Source organism: Bemisia tabaci, chromosome 2, assembly GCF_918797505.1.
Source record: "Bemisia tabaci chromosome 2, PGI_BMITA_v3".
Lineage (NCBI taxonomy): Eukaryota > Metazoa > Arthropoda > Insecta > Hemiptera > Aleyrodidae > Bemisia > Bemisia tabaci.
This window is the reverse complement of record NC_092794.1, coordinates 52,438,609-52,452,846: the sequence shown is the minus strand read 5'-3', so window position 1 is coordinate 52,452,846 and position 14,238 is coordinate 52,438,609. Positions and strand designations below refer to the sequence as shown.

The window sequence follows — 14,238 nt, the reverse complement described above, 5'->3', positions numbered from 1 at the left end:
TTTTTTGTTTGTTTTGTTTTGTTTTTTTATTGGATTGACACTATTCCTCTACCTGCAAGGGGAGCGAGAAAGTTAAAAAGGAGGTCTTTTGGAGCATGAGTCTAGACTCTTAAAAAAATTGACGAGAACAAATACTGTTGATTCAATCGGAATTTCGCTTGAATCAAAAGGAAAAGCGAGCCTTCAATTTTGTGTGTATGCAACACGGATGTTCCTTGAGTACGAATAGTCGCATCCAAACGCCGTATAGACCGCCATCCAACGGATAGAGGCTTCTTATCGTTCATAAAGGACCTATTCGCGCAAAAGAAGTCTGTCTGCCAAGAGTGCATTATTTAGATAGACGTCTTTTGTATTGTTATGCCTGATAATGACGAAGTATTTTTCTCTTTCTATATCGACGGTGTAAGTCGGCAATCACATAACTCGGTTTGCGACGTCGCAGACTTCCTGCCGTAAGTTATTTTTTTAAATGGAAAAACACTCAACGGCAATTTTTTAAAACTTCCGTTAATAATGTGCATTATGACGTGAGCCCTGTTATACACGTTTTTTTATGGGTCTCAGGGCCCATGTCTCAATTTACATAGTTCCGTTTGGCAGAAATACGACAAATTGTTGAGGGTTTTCTTGGCCAAGTTAATTAATGACGAAGGTGAGGTTGAGCAGTCTGTCGGGCAAGTTTGTCAAACTAAGCTCAACTCAACTCATAGATTGAACGAGGAAACAATATTTTCGGCTCATTTCAGCAACAGCATATGTGCCGTTGGTTCCCCTGTGCAGATACATGCTTCTAAGGGTGAGCCAGAAATAGCTACTCCTTATTGCAAAATGAAGTCCAATTTTCGCCAATCATCTGCCAAAAAAATCGTTGACCTCCAAAAATAACTTCTACACAGCATGGAGCCTCGTTCGCCGTCTATGTTTAGTTCCCTCTAACGCAGCTCTACGCCCACCCTCTTCATGCGTTACCGAGTTTATGGGGCAGAGGCGGATCCAGCAATTCGGCAACACCGAATTTCCTCCATTTAAACCTATGCTCAACCTATGGGACAGCTGCCTTTTTTTGCCCTGTCTCTGTTCGCGGAGGCATCGCTAAAGGCCTGATGGATTTTCGGAGTTCCCTAAAGTTTTTCAGTTCATAACAGATCCCGGTTTTCCCGGGTCTTAGATGACATATTTGGACCGCGCTAAATGCATGAAGGAACCACGCCACATCAGCCATTGCCATATTCAGTTGGGCAATTTGACTTTTTACGTGAGAACGGTTGTGCGGATTTGTACGCAAATTCCAGGGAATTTTCTGCATAGTAGGAAGCAAATTCCTTAAAATTTTCAAAAGGATCTACACAAACGTCCTCTAGAAAAAATTTAATGGCCCGGTTAAATTTGACAATGGCCGATGTGACTAGGTTTCTTTCTGCGAAACGCGGTCCACAGAGTTGCTACAGAATTTATAAAATGAACTTCCCTGACATTTCCCTGATTTCCCCAACACATTTTGGCGAAATTCCCTGACAGTTGAAGATGTGACAGGTGGTTGATAAGACATAATCGAAAATAGTTTTTTTTGCAAAATTTGTTGTTCGAAACCTCAAACCATTTCTATAGAGAAAATAAAAGTGATTTAAGAAATTCTCCATTGTATTTTCGTCATTTTCACTGACTTTTCAAAATTCCCTGACATTTCCCGGTTTTCCCAGTATTCCCTGACGGTGGCAACCCTGGGCCTGGGTCCAATTGACAGGCGTTGAAACAAGTGGTGCCAACTGCGCAGTGGCGTGGCGTGCTTTGCGATACATCGATTGATCTGCCATTTAAACCTATGGAAAAGGATCGATAACTGCGGAACGTCTTAATAATCGATTCTTTACCATAGCTGCAAATGGGGAAGTATCGATGATCGATCATTCGTGCCTCGCCACTGCAACTGTGCGGGATGAGGCGCGAGCGCGGATGCGAGGCTCGGCGCGTAGACGCTCGGCGACGACGCAGGCGCGTCAGACATGAATGAGTAATACCCGATCGGAAAACGAGGCAGAATCAATTGACATGTAAACTTGGGCGCTTCTTTTGTTGACCTGAATTCATCATGGTCGCCACTCCACACACCACTTCCACTCGTCAACCGCCGCCGCCGGGGGCCCGCGAAGCGGGTGGGGGACTCCGCGTCTACCCTCCGGTTCGCCTTCCAAGTTCCGATCGCGAATGCCATGACTCTAGCCGCAACCGCCGCTCGCTCGCAGATTCCGATTGTGGACCCGTCGCACGGTGGATCGAGTCAATGGAAGAGGTGGGACATGATATAAAATTTTAAAAGCATATATCTTCATTAATACAAAATTTTGATGTTTCACTGGAAAAAAAAAAAACACATTGGATCTAGAGTCCAGACTCTTAAAGACATCGACAAGAAAAAGTACTCTTGATTCAATCAGAATCTAGCTTAAATCAAGAACCAAGCATCTTAATTTAAGCGGATTTCGTTTTGATTCGAGCAAAAATCCGATTGAATCGAGAGTATTTTTTCTTGTCAATGTTTTCAAGAGTCTGGACTCTAGATCCAATGTGGTTTTTTTTCAGTGTTTGAAAGTAGTTTCATTGGTTCTCTCGTAAAATTTTCTGGAGGAAGCACCCCTTAAAATTAAAATTGTGATGAGATAAACGTAAAATTCTACAATTTTTGTCAAAAATTTCATGTCCGACTTCTTCCATTGACTCGATCCACTGTGCGTCGCAGCCAGTGGCTGGCGCAGCGTGCTTTGCGATGAATCGATTGACATTCCATTTAAACTTTGGATAAGAATCGATAGATAGAGTGTTCGCAACTAATACTTTGATAATCGATTCTTTGCCATAGCTTCAAATAGGCAAATATCGAAAATCGATCATTAACGCCTCGCTATTGGGAATCGTCGGAGCTCGGCCGGGTCTCCTCGCTTCTATGTAATTCTGAGCCTGCAACGCCACGCCAACGCGCTTGAAGTTGCATACGACCCGTATACTATAAAAAATTCAAACTGTACGGACAGGAATTCCTCAGAGACAAATACCCTCTACTGGTATATTGGCAATGGTGGAAGCTTTTACTTTCCGGACTTCATCACTCAACTGTTGATCTACGCCCTAGTCACTCGCTAGTCGCACCTTCTTACTGGTCTATAGAGTAAAAAAACTACATTACATCAACAGAACACTTCCTTCATCCCCAGATATATCTCAGAACAACCTACGGTACTTCACAGAAAACTAGTGACACCATTGTGTTCCTCACGAAATTTCACACGAGAAAAAGTACGCAAATTGCAAATTCCTGACGCATACAAGAGATTCAGTCCCGATAATCCTGATGATGAAAGGGAATTTAATAATATTTCTACTCATTTCACCAAGTTACCAGTTATTGTGCGATAAAAAAGGTTGTGACAATAGGCATGGTAAGCCGAAACAGCCAGTTGCAATTACGCTCGGTTTCAGTGGTATACTGTCTCTAAAAAATACCTTTTGGTTGAAGCCGTGATTATTTTGACGCGGGTCTGAATAATGCGGCAAACACAGAGCTGCCACGGCCGGCGTTAAACGCATATTAGCGCCTGCAAGACTGTATAAATACTTCACGCATTGTGCCAAACAATGCGGTCGGCACGACACGCATATTAGCGCCTACAAGACTGCATGAATACTTCTCGCACTGCGCGAAACGCAGTACTGTCGGTCAGTTGGCGTGAAACGCATAATCCATTAATGGCTTCTTCAGAAAAAAGAACACGGATACCGAGATGTTTGGTAACACTGTCGGAACGTTGCTCAACTGTGTGGCTATGCTGTGTAAAAACGCAGTAAGAACATTCGAATGTTGCCAAAATTCCTCCTATGAAATGTTAATGTTTGAGGAAAGTTGCGGATGATTATACCTTAAAATTGACAAAAACTCCGGATTGAACTGCGCGCCAAATACTCTGAAAAATTGGAGGAGAAATATTCGCAAGCTCCACTAAAGAATCGTACTTTATCTGAGGAAATAAGACAACGTCTGAGGGTTCATACGGCGTTCTCTCTTAGCACGAACGTCGAACATAAGCGAAGGCAAAGAGTTAGCTCGACAAGATAAATATTGACGCATTATTATGCGAGTCAACGCATCGCCATTTATCAGTGATTATCGCTCTGTTTTCACCCGAATTTTTTCCTACGACTTGGAGAGGAACATAAAAGTGGAGAAAGAACAGAACTTTCCCCACGCCCGCCCTTGAAAGCTACGCCTCCGCTCAGTTTGATACGTTTCGTGGATTTCCAGTTATTTTTATTGGTCTGCGGCTCACAAAGAGCTGCTCCGAGTTGGCCCTGACTTGCCCACCTCATAATTCGGAGCGTTTCCGCGACTTTAAGGTGATTTTGTATCGAAAGTAAGCAATCTTTGAGATATTGAACGAATTTCGCAGAAATGCTGGTTTCCTTTCCAAATATTTGGCAAAAGAATGGATTTACGCCGCACATTTCAGCTCTTAATTACCGTCGAGAAATCTCTTTACAGGAACCCAAATTGAGGCGAAAGTTTTACTGCATGCGAAAATGAACCGTTCGATTTGACCAAACACATGCGATATTCCAGGTTCGGTTAATTTCAGCTATATTTTAGGAGAAGTAGAATATGCCGCTGTCTTTGAAAAGGAATCTCATCTTCCGGGACAAAATGTTCCTTAACTTTTTGCAAACATTAAACCACGTTTTCGCACATTTTTGTCTTGGAGCTCACCATTCAGGACTATTATCTCCTTTAATTGTTTTAGATTTTGAGGGTCAAACTGCTTGCGCCAAAATTTCCAGATAGCGTCAAATTGATAAAAAAAAAAAAAAAAAAAAAAAAAAAAAAAAAAAAGCTACAGACGAAGAGAATAAAGCGGAGATGCCTCGTTTCCCTCACGAAAGAACATAACTACATTTTCAATGTTACCAAATTTCCCCTCGTAAATTGCGTTTTTACCATGCAGGGAAATCTTGGGTATTTCGAACTGAGAATTCCACCGATTTTCCTTCTGGTCTCAAGCAAAAATCAGAGAAGTTCCAGACAAAATGCGCTCGTACATACTTACAAAAATGGACATTTCTGCGGCAATTTTGCAACCTGGGAATGGATTTACGTTCCTTCATCCGGGAAACGACAAACTGCCACAGCTTACTTATTTCCCTCAAATTTCGTCGCTCCTCTGACGAAAACGCGTATCTCAATTTCAATACAAGCCCCGAAAAGGAGGGCGATATATGAACAGGAAGGCTCATGTGAAAATACAGTTACGCCCTTATTTCAGAAACACGAGGGAAATATTCGAGGAGCACTCATAAAAATAGGAAGAAATTTGAGCTAATCCACTACCAATACATCATACCGACTTGCCCACTTTCCGCTCGTTCAATTTTATCGGCAAAAAGCTGAGTCAGTCCTGTCAAATTCTGTACGTCAACAACATTCAAGGTCACCGCCCTCCGATGGAGATTTTCAATACACCGGGATACATGACGTCATTGTGACGTAATACCAGGGACGCAGAGTGTTCCAATACCGCGATCCAGCGCTTTAGCCCCACAGTACATTTCCGATCATCTCCGCGTCCAAAACTGCGATTTGTAGCTAAATGCTCCATTTTCCGCTAAAACGTGCGATATTTCCCTTTACTTGAAGCATGAAGCAAGCCCCCCCCCCCCCCCCTCTCCCCCCCCCCCCCAAAAAAAACTAACAAAATTCGGCATCTAAGTTTTATGTTTTCATGGTTCTTTCGGCTCTCCAGTCCTCCTAAACCTTTGACAACTTGGCACCCAGTTTAAATTCGTTTCTTGATGCGGGTATATAACACTTCCTGAAAGTTTCATGCTTTTTCCGAGAAATGCACGACTATTATGCAGGGTCTACTAAAACAGGCTGGCCAAAAATCAGTACTTATACAGTACTATTTCAGTCCATTCCCAATAATTTCAGTTCCTTTTCAACAGAAAAATTCAATAATTTTTCAGTGCCTCAATTAGACGAAATTCGGAAATTATCAAAAACTGGAATTTCCTTCTCAAATTGCGACAAAAAGGACAAAAAAATGATAAAAATTCCGGACCGTCTGGGGGAATTTCAGCACTTTTTCAGTACTTCCGAACCGCCCTTGAAAAATCAGTACTAATTCCGGACTGGTAGACACCCTGTTATGCCGATCCACCTGACTAAAAGGAGGATTCCATGACACGCAATAGGTCCCTATGTTCCAGTGCCTCGGAGCCGGGGGCGACTTCGCAACGTGCTACGGAGGATATGACGATGAGAACTGGTTGATTCGCTGGGAGTGCTTCCTCATGCGGGGGCCTGGGGGAGACTCGCAGCTCACAACTCGCACTCAATGGATGCAGTCATGCCTGTTTATTGATACAAGGTCGCGGGCCTCGGCCGCTGCGATGCGATGCGACTCGGCGCGTAGCTCGGGCTCCGAGACATATGCGGGGGAGCTTGCGATAATTGGCTCGTCTACTCAGGCTCTCCATTCAAATTCCATCTTTACGACCGACCGGCACCCCAGTGATCTCATGGGTCATGGCAGATATTGGCGTCGTCGCCGGCAAACGGGAATTCGGGGAGCGTTCCCGTGTTACACCGTGACGTAACGTCATGGTTGCGTAATTTACTACGCAACGTCCTTCAGATGATGATACGCGGGGGCGGAACAAGGAACTTTTGAAGTGGGGAGGAAGGTAGCCTGAAGACACCCCATTCAAGGGGCTATTGGAACACTAGACAAGGTACGAATTTAAGCAATCTGATACATGTATCTTAACCAAAATTTCAAGTAGAACACGATTCGCGCGACGAAAATTACTGAAATCAACTCCTAACGGACATATTAACATTTTTATTTCACATTGGTTACGAGGGATTTGAACTGCCCGCTCACAAGAAACTCAAAGCTCTACAGAGTCAAATCGCGCACTACAGCGATTTCTGCAAGCTCCTCAATCGAGCAATGCTCACTTCCCAACATGCGTTTTTAAAATTATAAGAAATTTGCCATAGCTGAGCCAAAGTGTCAAGATAGAGGTTGCCAGATTTTTTTATCGCAGAGACGTTCATGATAACGTTTAGCGCGCGAAGTAAATCACGTAGAGCATTGAATTTTCATGAGCGGGTGGTTTCAATTCACGCACCAAGAATCATTAAATATCTTTGGAAGGAGTTGATTTCGGTAATTTTCGTTGTGCGCATCGTGTTTTACGTGAGATATTTATGAAGAAACGTGTATCAGAATGCTGAAATTCGTACCTTGTCTAGTGGTCCATTATTGAAACTGAAAGACAATGCGGTAGACAAAGAAGACAAGAGGGGAATGGAGCTATTCTCTTGGTTGAAATGGATGGTTCTTATACTTAACTTTTGCATGGAGTTGAAAAAGAACTTGATTTCTCACCCCGGTCCTCAGTTTCACAGACGTTAGCGCACGAATAGTGCTAAAATCTATCATTCAACGCGTATTAAATACAAATTCAAAGAGTACAGACATGTCACGCACTGATTTACCAAAATCACTTAAATTTTTCGCCGGGGACTGAATAGATTTCGGGACGAGACTGGTCCTAATTTTGTCATTGAGATGCGGTGCGCACGAAGAAAAAAAGAGCATGTTTGGAACAACCGAGCTCGGATTCAAACCTAGCACTAAATTTTCTCTAGCCAAAGGGACCAAACTCTGAGTTTATTCTTTTATATGTTTCTTCAACATTTTGAGACGAATTTTGCATTTTGCAAAAGGGAACCAAGAGCATTCCAACGTCCAATCATCCAACCAACCATAATCCATCATCCGCCTCTTCCAATTATTCCAACGTCGTTAAGATTGTGCAACTTTTTTGACCTCGCAAATATAAACTGATCATCTAAAGAGGTCTAATCTTTACTCACAATAAATTAAAAATTCAAGAGGAAAAGTACGTTTGTAAATTTAATTTTTTGCATGATTCCAATAATCTTATTGCAAAGCGTGTTAGTTCTGTTGCACAATCCTAGCAACGTTGGAGTGTTATTGGTTCCTGCTTTTTGCAAAATGCAATCCAACTAGAGTACTAACACTGGATCTAGAGTCCAGACTCTTAAAAACATCGACAAGAAAAAGTACTCTTGATTCAATCAGAATCTAGCTTAAATCAAGAACCAAGCCTCTTAATTTAAGCGGATTTCCTTTTGATTCAAGCAAAAATCCCATTGATTCAAGAGTATTTTTTCTTGTCAATGTTTTCAAAAGTCTGGACTCTATAGATCCAATGTGTTTTTTTTTTCCAGTGAACATGGCAATTAGAATTCTGCGAATATTTCAAAGGAAAACATATGAATTTCAACAAGAAAATTCAGTTTTCATCTGGTGCTTTTCATCATCTCGGCGTTTTAACTCAGCACAGCGGAGTTGTTACATCAAGCAACATCGGTGGCAGTGAATGAATGCGTTCGTTTTCGAGCGGTAGGCATCTCGCAAACTTTGATCGTTCACACCTCTGCAGTTGAAAGACGGGAAGAATAAGCGTCGAAGCAGAGATGAGAACGAGATTGGCTCGATTAATCAACGGGAGGCCGTTCCCATCTGCTTTGTTTTGTAAGCGCAGTGATAAGAATCGAATTGAGCCACAGCCGGTGCAGCGCCTGCCTGGGGCGCGGTGCCCCGTTGATATGCGCCTTCAGCCGACGCAGTGCGCTCTTGGAGGCTTGTTGCCGACTACTACCTGTCTCCTCTTTCTACTATCTCCTAACGGTTCCCCCGATGCGACTACTTTGCCACGAATGGACCAGTAGACAGGTTGCGAACAGGGTCTGATACATATTTTTCGGTGTCTGCTAAAACAGGCTGGCCAAAAATCAGTACTATTACAATACTTTTTCAGTACATCCCAAAAAATTCAGTACCTCCTCAACAGAAAAATTCAGTACTTTTTCAGTACCTCCAATCGACAAAATTCGAAAAATATCAAATCTGTGAAAATCTCGCTCAAATTGCGAAAAGAATTACAAATTTTTTTTTAAAAAAAACCGGGCTCTTGTGCGGAATTTTCGCTTGTGGGCACCCTGAATTTTTTGGTCAAAACGAGAGGTATTGATGTGAGCCATTTTCGGAACCAACCTAACTTGCCATCAGTATGCTTGAATTTGTACCTTGTCTACTCTGCCATGTTACCAAAGAGTTCAAAGCTTCGGAAGGTTTTTTTTTTTTTTTTTTTTTTTTGTAAGCAAAATAGGTAGCTTAGGTATAAACCTATTGCCTGGTTCATACTAAAAATGATGAAGATTGGATTTAAGGTATTATAATACAAGCAAACGCCTTCCAAATCCTTCTCTGTTAAAGAGGCTTTTTATAACCTTTTGTAGAGGCGACTACTGGCATTTTCATCTTCCCCCATCCCTCAGATTGTTTTCTCGCTTACACTGCCGTGCTAAGGAAGAACGTCGTATGAACATTCTAGAGTTGCTAAATTTCGTTCAGTAAAATGTTCATTTTTGAGGAAAGTTATGAATATTTTTCCTTGAACTTTTCAGGAACTTTCCGCACAGTTGCGAACAACATTCTACGAAAAACTGGACGAAACATATTCACAAGTTTACCCGCAAATTCGTGTTTTTCAATCGAAATTTGGCAACGCCTGAAGGTTCATACGGCGTTATTCCTTATCACGGTAGTACGGAACCGTCTCGCACGCATCATTCATTGAGCGGAAGATGGGTGGGGCAAGGGGTTAATGCATCATTCATTGAGCCGCGGGGGTGGGTGAGGCGAGGGGTTAGATCACTTCAAGGGGGCTCAGAAACTCAACTGCGGTGCGGTCCGTTACGCCACTGCCAAAGTTCATAATACAAAAGCCCCGAAACACCGAAAAGTTGGCAGACACTCTTAGACATATTAATCACCCTGTAAGACACTAAAGTTGGCATGTCGCTACGATTTTACGCGATTGTTTTTTTTTTCGTTTCCAATGAATGGCTTGAGACTTCCCGCAGTAAAACTTGGCTTGCGAAGTGAGTGACCGAATGTGTATACAGAGAGCGGATGGACATCGCGCCTACAGCAACGCTCTTTTTCCTTCATTTATCTCTGTTGTAAACACTCAACTCCTGACAAAGTTCGATGGTCGATCGATAGATGTCGATTATTTTGCGTACATTTAAAAGTGCGAAGTCCAGTCTTGCCAACTTTCATGAATTGTCACTAGTGATCACTGGACGCGAGCCGAGCAGTCGTGCTCCAAAAAATTGCTCGGTTAAACGAAATTGTTAACTAGATATGGGAAATAGGTAGTTCTATTTGGTACAGAGAATTAAATCATTCGGTTTCCTCAATCAGATTACTTGGTTACTTTCATAACCGGTATCCGGTTTCATATCCAGTCTTTTCAACCAAATTTCAGGATTTCGGCTGTTATAACCGAATACCTAGTTTGGTTGAAAAGACTGGATATGAAACCGGATATCGGTTATGAAAGTCGAAACACACGTGATTTTAAGTTACCAGGTTGTGGACTTCAAGGTGCATTTTATTTTTCACATTAAAATAACAGTATTTTACCACATTTTTCTTAAATTAAAAATTTCCTGACTTCAATTAATTTTTTTTTTTGGGGGGGGGGGGGTTGGGGGAGGCTTGATTTCTCATGAAAATTATTTAATTGAAAAGTTTCTCAATTTGAAAATATGCCATATTAAGGCTGGAAGGAAACATTCCAAGGTTCCTCAGCAAAGTTCCCTGCCTTTTCAGGGCTTGGCAAAATTTATTCTTGGACTCCACTCGGTTTCGCCTGTCTTTTCAAGGATATGTTACACTACTTGCATAATCCGTAAACACTTGTAAAAAATATGTCTAAAACAGCGCTAACGTTGGGCGGTTTTTATTTATAGTGATAAAAACAATAGCCGAGATTTGCGATTCTGAAACGCGTTCCAGATTCGTGGCTTCCGAATTTCACAATCGGAATGCATGATTAGAATGCTTATTTGATGAGTCAAGATGTATATTTGCGTTAATCAATGTAAAAAATAAATTTGGTTCTTTTCGGCCGGTCAGCAGATGAATACATCGGGAAGCAAAGCTCATTCGCGATAAGAAGAGACCGACCATTGATACCCCGCCTCTTTCATTGAATATTTTTCAATTCCGAAATTACGCCATTGATTTGGAAGCTCATTATTGCAAAACTAGCGATCAATCTGAGGTCAGAGGTGCGAGGTTAAGGGTGATTTTTATCGGAAATTCGTCACTAGATTTCTCATTGGACAAAGCGCATGAATGAAATCATAAGGAAAATATATGATTTTAAAATCACACCATGACCAAATACGGATGTAATTCTTCTTCTTGACTCTAGGTCAAGAGACATACATCATTTTAAGTCATGGCTAACTTGACATTTATCTAAATTCGATAGCGGTGCTTGAAAACTTCCGGTCCTACATAATTTTTTTGACAGGAAATAAAGGCAGCTTCCTCGGTGGAAATTTTTGCACGATATTTTTCAAATCGAGGAAGAGTCTTCGAAATTTAAAAAAAAAAAAAAATTGGGTCAATTTTTCTATTTAAAGAAAAGAAAAGAGTCAGCAATAGAACAGTTGCTGCCTTCCCGTGTTTGTTGATTTCACGCAAGATTTTCAGAAGTTTTTTTTTTTCCTTCCTTCTCTTTCTGGCTCCCCCTTCTTAAACATAATTTGTTTTCATTCTTCTTGCGCATAAATTCAATGATGACCGATCGATGATTGAATATGAATTATATTCATTTGGGTTTCATCATTGTAGTTTACATTTTCTAGAAACTGGGGAGCTTAATGTATCAGGATGAAAAAAAAACCAATTTATCAAAGGATAGTTCTTATCATATCCGTAAAAAACACGAGATAAAACTTGCGTGACGCGATGTCTGTTATGACTCTTCATTCTCAGTCTCCAGTGTGACAGCCGTGAGTCATTAAAATAAAAACAAGATATCTCTTGACGAATAATTTGAATTGAGGGCATTCTGAGCGATCATTTCCTAATTTTGAGAAAAACACTCTAAAAATTGCGTGAAAATTCACGACACAACAAACTTTGAACTCGATTCTACTCTTCATGTTTACGGTCAAATTACCGACCAATACAATCGCTGCTTTTGCTACAAATTTAAAGCACGACGTGATATTTAATTCAGAGGATAAGCTTAGCTTTAAAAATTGTACTCTTACAAAAAAGCACAAAAATATGCGAGATTAATGACGGAAAAAGAAATATTATTTTGGAGGAATATAAAAATAATACGTGCGGATGAAATGATTTTTCAGGAAATTCACAGACCGACCACCTAATTTTTTTTAAAAAAATGTCCTTTTATCAACCCTGACAGTAATTCAGTGTAATATCTTTCATAGAACAATGGAGATTCTACTGTGCGTGTTTACGGTTACATTGTACTCGTCTACTAATAATTGCTGATTTTGCTAAAATTTCAGCAGCACGACGAGGTAGCGGTTAATTTATTATAATTTCCCTGAACTCGCACAAGGAGGATTCACGATATAAGACCAACGTTTTGCCTGGCAAAAAACTAGGCCTTTCTTCCCTCCACTCAGTATTTACTTTTCTGGCGCTGAATCCTATTTAGGGGTGGCATGGCGTATCGACGTGGGCTAGTCGCCGCAGAGAGGAGGGGGTGAAAGCGTGCTTCTTCTCCTGTAGAGATTAACCTAGAAAATGCGACCGACGGCTGCCAGATCGCGGCACAATATCTTCGAGTGAGATAGGACTATTTTTACACACACGCCGAGAAGAGAACGCCCGCAGCGCATCCTTTTCCTGAAGTCCTGTCTCCTATTGCCATTTTGAATGAGGAGTATGAGTTAAATCGATACGGTCAACTTCTGAAGTGGCGGGGAGAGCCCTTAAATCGTTGTTCCTCTCGCGAAAGAACTAGAAAGAACGGAACTGTATTTCAATCTTGCCAGATTTCCCCGCGAAAATTGTATTTTAAACTGCAAAATTCTGAGAACTTCTACCTGAAAATTTCACCGATTTTCTTTCTGATTTTATGCAAAAATAAATAAATAAAACGTTCATCACGAATTACGTGGGTGCAGCCCTTAAATCGGTGTTTCTCTCGTAAAAGAACTAGAAAAGCGGAACTGCATTTCAATGTTATCAAATTTCCCTGCGAAAATTGTATTCTAACCTGCAGAATTCTGGGAACTTCTACCTGAGAATTCCACCGATTTTCTTTTTGATCTCATGCAAAAATAAAAAAAATGTTCATCACAAGGTGCATTCTTGTAAAAAATTGAATCGTTTGTGTCAATTTTGCATCATAGAAATGGAGTTACGTTCTTTCGTCCGCGGAACAACGAAGTGAGACCGTCCACGAAAAAACGGACCATCGACTACGGAAATAGTAATTAATAAATTAATAAATGAAACGATTTTTGTCCAAATAGACGGTATTTACGTCAAGCCAGAGAAAAACGGTATTGATCGATCTGTTCTTGTTGGTAACATCGAAAGAGGTTATGTTATTGTTATTGTTTGGATCTAATTCGATATAATAGAGAATCCTGACGGTGATGTCATCTCCGATAATGTCGATTGGGTAAAAACATCGGATTTTGAGATTCTATCGATAAAGTCTCTTTACTGTCGAAAATAATAGGTTGTTAGCGGTTTAATGCATTTTCGTATCAACAAGAAGGTCTCAGGTTTCATTACAATCCGTGAATACCTAACTTGAACATGTCAGATTAGAAATTCAAACGACTCTTTTCTCTAGCTGAGTATTCTAGACTGCAAACTTTAAACCGTCGAAATACTGGTTAGGTTTGAAATTCTTGGGCGTTCTTTGTGCCGAAAATGTTTGTAGAACTCTGCACTGTGCTATTATTTTCAAAAATTAAATATGATTGAAAAATCCCCGATGTCTAGGTAACATTAGTCATAGTTGCAAGTTCCATAAAATTTGAAAAATTCCTGACTTTAATCGGTTCGTAACCAACTACCAATGATAAGAAAATAGGTACTCTAAATTTTCCGGAGCTTTACCGAAAAAGTTCACGACCACGTACGTCAAAAGTGTGTGAATATAATTTACTTGTTTTTTCCATTGGTTTACAGAACAATTTTTGACTACGCCTGACGGTATCCTTTTATTTTTTTTTTACGTGTCAGGAGAAAAAGCAAAAAACAGATATAGCAACAGGGTGCGATTTCTGCTAGGACACTA

General features: G+C 40.8%; 1 protein-coding gene across 3 annotated transcripts in view; it reads right to left on the bottom strand.

Annotated features, from left to right (window-relative positions):
• LOC109032099 (uncharacterized) overlaps window positions 1-14,238 on the bottom strand; it is a 114,591-nt gene that overhangs the window by 55,209 nt on the left and 45,144 nt on the right. The window lies entirely within an intron of this gene.